We start from the raw sequence: 8,147 nt of genomic DNA on the forward strand, positions 1-8,147 counted from the left end.
CTTTATGTAAAATTATGAGATAAAGATAAATAAATCTTAGTTGTATATATATGAGATATATGAAATGAAACTTATGATTCTGAGAGGGTGAATGAGGCAAAGATGAAAGTTTGCAGCTACAAAAACTGACTGACAAATGAAAACTTCAGTGATTGTGGAGAGAGAGGTTGAAATGTTGCAGGTCCAGGTCCCAATTACAAATTATGGTTTTTGTTTGTTTGTTTTGTTGTTGTTGCTTGTCTTTGTTCTCCCAGTCAGGGAATAGGTAAGAAGGGGAGGCAGTCATGGAACTCTGCCTGTCTCCTATGACACCAATTTTGGTGTCTCTCCTGCTGTTCCTGGCTCAAAGCTATAGGCAGTAACCTATAACCCTTTTCCCAAAGCCCCTTTCCAAGCCTTCTCTTGCACCCAGTTTTGGATGCCGAACTCATCTACTTTCTACTCAGCTCCTTCAGGAACTGATTCCTGTGGGTCCTCTGCCTAGCTTTGGGCTTTCTTTTCCCCTGTGAGGTTTGCCTACATTAAGTACTTGTTTCACATTTATCCCAGTCTGAAAGAGTCGCTAGGTACAACTCCCAAGCCAAGACCTAGTTCTTACTCTCATAGAATGGCCAGTTGGGGGAGACAGATGACACCAGTAAGCAGATAAATCTGATAGCAACACAGTGCAGTTTAAAAGAAAGTGAAGGATCATGAAGGTTGCAGGGCAGACCATGAGAGTGGAACAGACAAGGACTTAGTTAGGTAGGGGGAGAAGACCACTGCTAAGGAAGTGACCTTGAATCAATCCCTGAAGAATGAGCCAAAAATACCAAGATGTAAGAGAATCCTCAGCAGAAAGAAGAGGCAAAGTGGGCAGCTCTAGATGCAGGAAGAAGGCTGGGATGGCCAGAGCGGAATGACCACGGATGGGTAGTGGGGCCAGGTGAGGATATCCATGGTGCATGAACAATTCTGATGGCAGGTGCTGAGAAGCCACTGGAAGGTCCAGGCAAAGGCCTGGCATTCTCTAGTGAAAGCTACAAGAGATGATTCTAGCTCCTGTAGAGCCAGTGAACAATCATGAGATGAGGTGGGGAGTCCACCTGAGTGAGAAAAGATGGAGGTGAGGCTAGCATGGTGGCTGTGGAGGTCACGGGAAAGGATTGGATTCTGTATACATTCTGAAAGCAGAAGTCAGCAGGGTTTGCTGAGGGATGGTGGTAGAGCAGCATGTAAAGGAAGGAGCCAGAGATGACTCCTGGGCTTGACCTGAGCAACTGGGAGCTGGGGCCCCATTTAGGGAAATGAGGAAGATGAGGCTGTTTGCTTGATTGACGTAAAAGATAGTGCCAGTGTCTAGCATCTCCTCAGTTGCCCAGACTCCTCTATAAAGTATCAACACCCTCATCTCAAGTAGTTTAAGTTTAGAACTCAGCTCATAGGAAAGGGAGCATGAAGGCAGTTTGTCTCATCACCCATCTTTCATCCATGTAACCAACTGCCCAACTCCTTCTTTGGCAGGGCACCTTCTGGGGGGTGACTTTGGGGACTGCAGTTGGCATCATTCGACTGATGGCCGAGCTTTTCTATGGATCCTGGACCTGTGGGGGAACCAGAAAGTGCCCGGCGTTCATCTGTGGCCTGCACTACCTCCACTTCAGCATGTTCCTCTTCATATTTACCCTTCTTGTCATACTGGCAATCTCCTTAGTCACAGAGCCAATTCCGGATGAACATGTAAGTGCTGCTGTTAGGGTGCTCTGGGAAGAGTCCCAGGGAATGGTAAAGCACAAATGATGGAGAGGTGGCTGGAAATGGGAGAGCTGTAGGCTGGGTGGACCAGAAATAGGCAAGTGACCTTGAAAAGTATGAGAGACTGGGGTAGAGCCCTTACCTCGCATTCCCAGCATCATTATCATACCACCACCATCATCATCAAGCTCTTCAATGATCTGCCAATTGTGTAATCATTTAGTTGAGAGATTTATAAAAGGCATGTTTTCCTTGAAGCCTTAAGTTCAGTAACCACAGTATATATTAATGTCATTATGACAGTCCGCATAGAAGGGGCAGGAGACAGAATTGCTGACAGTCCTTAGGAAATACTTCACAGTCTTCTCTTCACAAACCATTTTCTAGCTTGAACCTTTAATCCCAGCACCCAGGAAGGAGAGGCAGGAGGATCTCAGTGAGATCTGGGCCAGCCTGGTCTACATAGCAAAGTTCCAGGCTAGCTGGGACTGCAGGGAGACCCTGTCTTTTTATTTAAAAAAGCCATTTTTTTTTTACTTCCCAGGTGCAAGTGTCAGTCATCCTACATACATACATACATACATACATACATACATACATACATTCATATGTATTAGAAAACATGGGCTCAGAGAGAAGTTAAGTAACTCGTCTCAGGTAACAAAACTAAGTGCCCTAATTTGGTTCCAAAGCCTGAACTGGCTTTATCATGTTGCCTACTTTGTGTGACACCTTAGCACAACAAGGAATTAGTGTCCCCAGAAATGAACAGGAATGAGGGTCCTGGTCACCCACAGAATAATCAACAGGGTACAGTTCAGGGAACAGTTCTATAGAGAAATGGTATGTAAGACCAAGCACATTGCTTACAACTTTGCCCAGTCTGAACAAAATGGTGAATTCTGTTATCAAAAGTTGAATTATAGATCTAGCAGAGGAAGAAGTATTACAAGTTTTAGGTCAGCCTGGGTGTGTAGCAAGTTTCAAGGCACTCCCGGTTACCTAGAGAAACTATGCAAAAACAAAAACAAAAACAAAAACCCAGCAGGGCATGGTGGTGCACACCTTTAATCCCAGCAGGCAGAAACAGAGGCAGGCGGATCTCTGTGAGTTCAAGGCCAGTCTGGTCTACATAAGTGAGTTCCAGGCCAGCTGGGGCTACAGGGAGACCCTGTCTCAAAAAGACCCAAAAAGAAGGTAGGGGGCGCTGGAGAGATGGCTCAGTGGTTCAGTGGTTAAGAGTGCTTATTTTTGCTGAGGACCTGGCTTCAGTTCAGTTCCCAGCATCCATACACGGTGGCTCACAACCACCTGCAACTCCAGTTCCAGGGGATCCTATTCACTCTTTGGACCTTCACAGACTCCTGCACACATGTGGTATATAGATAGATAGATAGATAGATAGATAGATAGATAGATAGATAGATAGATAGATAGGTAGATAGAGATATATACTCATCAGGCACACGCACACATACATGTAAGAATAATAAATAAATAAACCTAACAAAAAGCTGAGCAGGTTAATTTGGAAACCTGCAAGCCCCAGGCATCCCCAGCTTTATCCCTCCACTCTTTCTGCTCAATAGTTTCCATTTTCCTCATCCTTCTCCTACACACACAATTCACTTAGAAGAGGGATAGCTTGTGCAGGGAGAAGGTAAGCATGCTCACCACCACCCCACTGCAATTTTTCCCAGCATCAGTGACACAGCATGGAAGAACCTTAACCTCCCTGTTTGCATTCTTTTCTGAAGCCCTCTTTCTCTCAACTTGAGTCCGTTCCTCAGTTTGTTAACTTGGTATGTTCTGCGTATCTTCTATATAACTCTCAGGGCTCCTGAGCTCTGGAAATGACAAAGAAACCTTGCAGAGGGGAGGGAGCCAAGAGGAAACAACACTTATGCATCAGTGACCATGTGCCAGGCATAGGCCTGAGCCCTCCCAAAACAGTGCCTCTGTTCTCACACACTCTGCCTCCAACTCGTACAAGCTTAGAAGCCCCCAAGCTACCACACTGCATTGGGCCCAAGGCCGTTCCTGCATATCAAGCATTTCATCCACAGGAGGCTGTAGTGTTGCTGGCATTGTGCATGTTCAGCATTCCAGGAAGCAGCTGAAGGTCAGCTGAGTCATAAACACAAGCAGAATGTAGTCACAACATTTCAGTCTGAGAGGCCAGGCTGGGTCTAGAGTAAAAGAGGCTGGAAAGGTTACCCAGCCAGTGAGGTATATGTTAGCACGGATGTTAACATTGCTGCTGTATGTTAGCGAGAAACTATGTCAGGCAGACATTTGCCTGTACCTGTACCGCAGCTCCTATTGTAGACTCAGATGCATAAATTTCAGGATAGACTTGACTTGGCAGAAATGTCCACTTAGTTCTGTTTCTGCTACCTTAACAGAACCATTCTCCACAAACAAACAATCGGCTATGTTTTGTTACTCCCCCAAATTTTCACATATGGGTTAAAAACATTTTTTTAAACAGGCTCTCATATACCCCATGCTGGCCTCCAACCCCCAGTGTAGCCAGTCAAGGATGCTCTTGAACTTGTGATCCTACTGCTTCCACCTCCTGAGGGCTAGGATTACAGATGTGGGTAAACATGCCCAGTTTTATATGGTGTTTGGTATCAAAGCCAGGGCTCCGTGCATGCTAGGCAAGGACTCTACCAACTGAGTTATGACCCCAGCCCACCATATGTGTTCTTAGGAAGAAAAAAATTGAGTCAGAAAAGGGAAGAGAATGCCCCTTGGCACGTGCTGATACCCTAATTGAACTTGAGCAGGAGGGCTTTCTCCTGGGACCAGGCAGGGATTTTCCTGTCCTGGGCAGTGTTATTGCTTTATGATGTCCCACAGAGGGCTTCTGGAATGCCCTCATGTCTTCCATGTCCTGTTGGCAGCACAGCAGATCTTCCCATACAGTTAGAAGAAGTAGATCTGGGGTGATGGCTAGCTTCTCTCATCCCGAAGGTCCCTCCAAACAGGAAGAGCCCTGAACTCATTGTCTTCAACCTTTTGCTTTAGGCTGAAGGACACTGAGGCCCAGACAGGTTGTGCCACTCTGTGGAGGACATACAACCAATATTACCTGAGCCAAAGCTAGAACCCAGAGTTCCTGATTCCTGTCATTTCCCCCTCCAACCTAACTTCCACTTTTTGTTGAAGTCTAACAAATAGCTCTCACTTTGGTCTATTGGGACCCTGTTCCCACTTGTAGGCAGGCCATGGTGATAAAGGGCTCATGACATGGTCCCATTGTGATACTGCCCACTCTGTTCTCTTCACACCCAGCTCCATGGTATCTGCTGGAGTTTACGTAATAGCAGACAGAAGAGGGAGGCTCTAGAGACAGAGATGACATGGAAGAGACTCCCTACCCTCACAGCCCAGCCAGGTAATAAGAACACCCACAACCCTGGGAAGCAGTCCTGTGTGGAATACTGTGACATCTGGGTTGCTGCTCCAGCTCCTCTCAACCCTACCCTCCTCATCCTCAGAAACATTTTTTCCCCCCCAGACAGAGGCCCTAGCTTTCTTTTTCCCTAAAATGCTTTATGGGGTTGTTAGCACATGTGGTGTCTATGAGGCCAGGTGGACCCTTGAGGTAAGGGAATGGAAGGGAGAAGAGGCTGAGCCAAAGCGATGGGAGAGCTAGGTGATGAGGGGGCACCAGCAAGGGGTCTGGAAGTCAGAAATATGTAGTGTTCTAGAAACATTTCACAGCAAGGGATGATGGGTGAAGGTCAGCCTCAAGAACCAGTACTTGGGTTTAACCCCACAGGCACAGCAGAGAGTAGGTACAGGCTCTGAGGTTGGGGGAGGGGAGAAGTAGAGAATAGCTTGTCTAGAAGTCAGAGTTCTGTGCTTCCCTGTATACCCCTGCCAGGAAAGTTCAGAGTTCAGAGAGGCCCGAGGCTCACTCCTAGTACTTGCAAGATGTACACTTGATGGGATGGCCTGTGTATTCTGTGGGGTGAGAGTCACCTGTCCTGGGAACAAGATCCTGTGTTCCTGGAGGCCAGCACCTGCTGATGGTGCTCCTTCTCCAAGGGGATGAAACTGGCCTTTTGTGTGCCTGCTGTGTGCCACGTGCTGCCAAAATATACTTATATGGGGTTGGAATAATTACTAGCCCCATTTTAGAGATAGGGACACAGAGACACTTAGCAGTCAGATAACTACACAGTGAGAGAGCTGAGATGAACATTGCTTCCAAATGTGGCCTCCCAACCTCTGAGCCAGCCCCTGACCCCATTGTACAGCCTTGGCTGTTAGGAGTGACAGCTGTGCCTTTGGGCTGTGGTTGAACTGCTAGTTGCCTTTTCCACACTGGCTCCAATGCCACTCCTATAGTCTGTGTGATCCTGGACACTGCATGATGGGGTGATAATTTGGGTGTTTGAGAACAGAAGGCACAGCATGGCTGGTGGTCAGACCTCTTAGCCCCAATATCAGATAACCATGCCACTGACTTTGGTGCTCCCTGGCTACAGGCACCCTTCCCCTTGTAACAGAGGCCCCCCTCCATCTCTGGTTGATGAACAGATGTTCTCATACTCGCAGCCTAGAATCATGAATGGACTCTGCTCTGTCTCTTGTATATGCATGCCCTGAGTTTCACCATCCCTGAGTACCTCTCCAGCCTCAGCTACAGGGACAGGAACCGGGAGACACTGGCTCAGAGGCTGTTTAATGGAATGAGATAGCAGATATTACAGCACACACTGCTGGTATCCATTGCTGACTTAAATGGTGTTGTCTTACCATCCAGGAGGGACCTATTCCTATAAGTGGCCAAGAGGCCACATTCTAGGCAGTGGCTGAGCCCAGACTAGTGGGCTGGAGCTTAACATGGTGCAGATCCTGGCCTGCACAAGTTCTGAGGGGCCAGCCAGCATGAGCTGTGCAGACGGACACTGGGGTTATACATAGCGCCACAGTTAGGAGTCCCAGAGAAAGGAATGTCAATCTTTTGAAATTACTAGACTCCCCTTCTGGGTAGCCATAGGAAGTTCCTCCAGGGCCCAGGCATCTGCAAGAGGCCCTGCTGAACCAAGCAGCAGATTAGTGCTTCCTGGAGAAGACATGCCCCAGAAGCTGCAGAAGGGAGCAGTTCTGTTTCCAGTACACACAGGGCTTCCTCTGCCCTCCAGAGCATAATTAGTTCATGGGAGCGTGTGCCTTGAGGAGCCCCCATCACCCGCCCTGGACCGCAGCAACGGAGAAGGGCATTGCAAAGCATCTTGCAGGTTCGTAGCGGGTTACACTCTTGTAACACGTGGGCTGCCAAGTTAAGAGGATCTGGGCACAATTGTGAGCTTTGAGCCCCCTCAGTGTTCCCAAGTCGTTCATCTCCCCCTCTGCCTTGGTTGTTCTCTCTGTGGGCAATATAATTATTCCTTGTCCAGGCTGAAGAGTCTATGGGACTTTACGCTGCTGAGATGTGCCTCCCTCTCACGTCCTTTCTTCTGTCTGTTCCCTTTCTTCCAGGTATGTTTGGGGAGGCCCACACCTGCTTCTAGAAGTTCTGGAACTTTTTCTGTGGCCTTGATCCTCTGCCGAAATCCAAGATAGCCCCCGAAAAAATCGCTGAGGATGAAACCAAGGAGCTGGGGGCCCTTGTCAAGTCAAGAAGTGCAGAGATTCTGGCCCTGAGAGAGACAATTCAGAGAGGAGAGAAAACTAGGAAGATGAAAGATACCAGACAACCCCTGCTGGCGGAGAGTCCAGAATGCCAGTGGGATCCTCTTGTTTGTGCTCCTGGTGACTGGCTACATCTATTTTGCCTGATGCAAACTCAGCTAGGAGTTGCTGCTTTTCCTAGACTGCCTCATCATGGGGGGGGCGGGGGGTTCCTCTAGGGGACCCAACACTATGGGGCCAAGGACCACACTAACAAAAACATCCCCTCAGTGTTATGCATCAAGTACTAACAGCTACAGGGTGGGCATATACAAGACAGAGGGGAGTCCATTCATGATTCCAGGCTGTGCATATGAGAACATCTGTTCCTCTCTGACCTGCATCATTTTTCTCTAAATGCCTCTGTTGCATGAGCACTGACTTTCACTTTCAATTTAATTTTTGCTTTTTATCTCTGATATTTTTGGATTTTTTTTGCTTGTGTCTAGCAAACTATAAGCATTTTTTTCCTGTACTCACGCTCTCATTTTGAACGCATGGCCCTGATGAAACAGATGTCCATGGTGCGAGCCCAGTTCTAGTCCTTCTAGCGGCTCTCACTCCTGGGGGCTGGACCCAGTGCTGGTGACCACTCAGGCCAGGGAGCATCACCTGCCTCCTAGGTGACTAGTTCACCCAGCCCAGGGGTGGGGCCAAGACAGCCTCACTCTACTCACCATCCCTCCTACTGGCTTCTGCACTCATCACTGGGGGGGGGGCGG

General features: G+C 48.1%; 1 pseudogene; it reads left to right on the forward strand.

The window, feature by feature from the left end:
- LOC103740479 overlaps window positions 1-7,533 on the forward strand; it is a 15,782-nt pseudogene extending 8,249 nt beyond the window's left edge.
- The last annotated feature ends 614 nt before the right edge of the window (window positions 7,534-8,147 follow it).

This window comes from Nannospalax galili, unplaced genomic scaffold (genome assembly GCF_000622305.1).
Source record: "Nannospalax galili isolate Female #2095 unplaced genomic scaffold, S.galili_v1.0 scaffold259, whole genome shotgun sequence".
In the NCBI taxonomy this organism is placed as follows: domain Eukaryota; kingdom Metazoa; phylum Chordata; class Mammalia; order Rodentia; family Spalacidae; genus Nannospalax; species Nannospalax galili.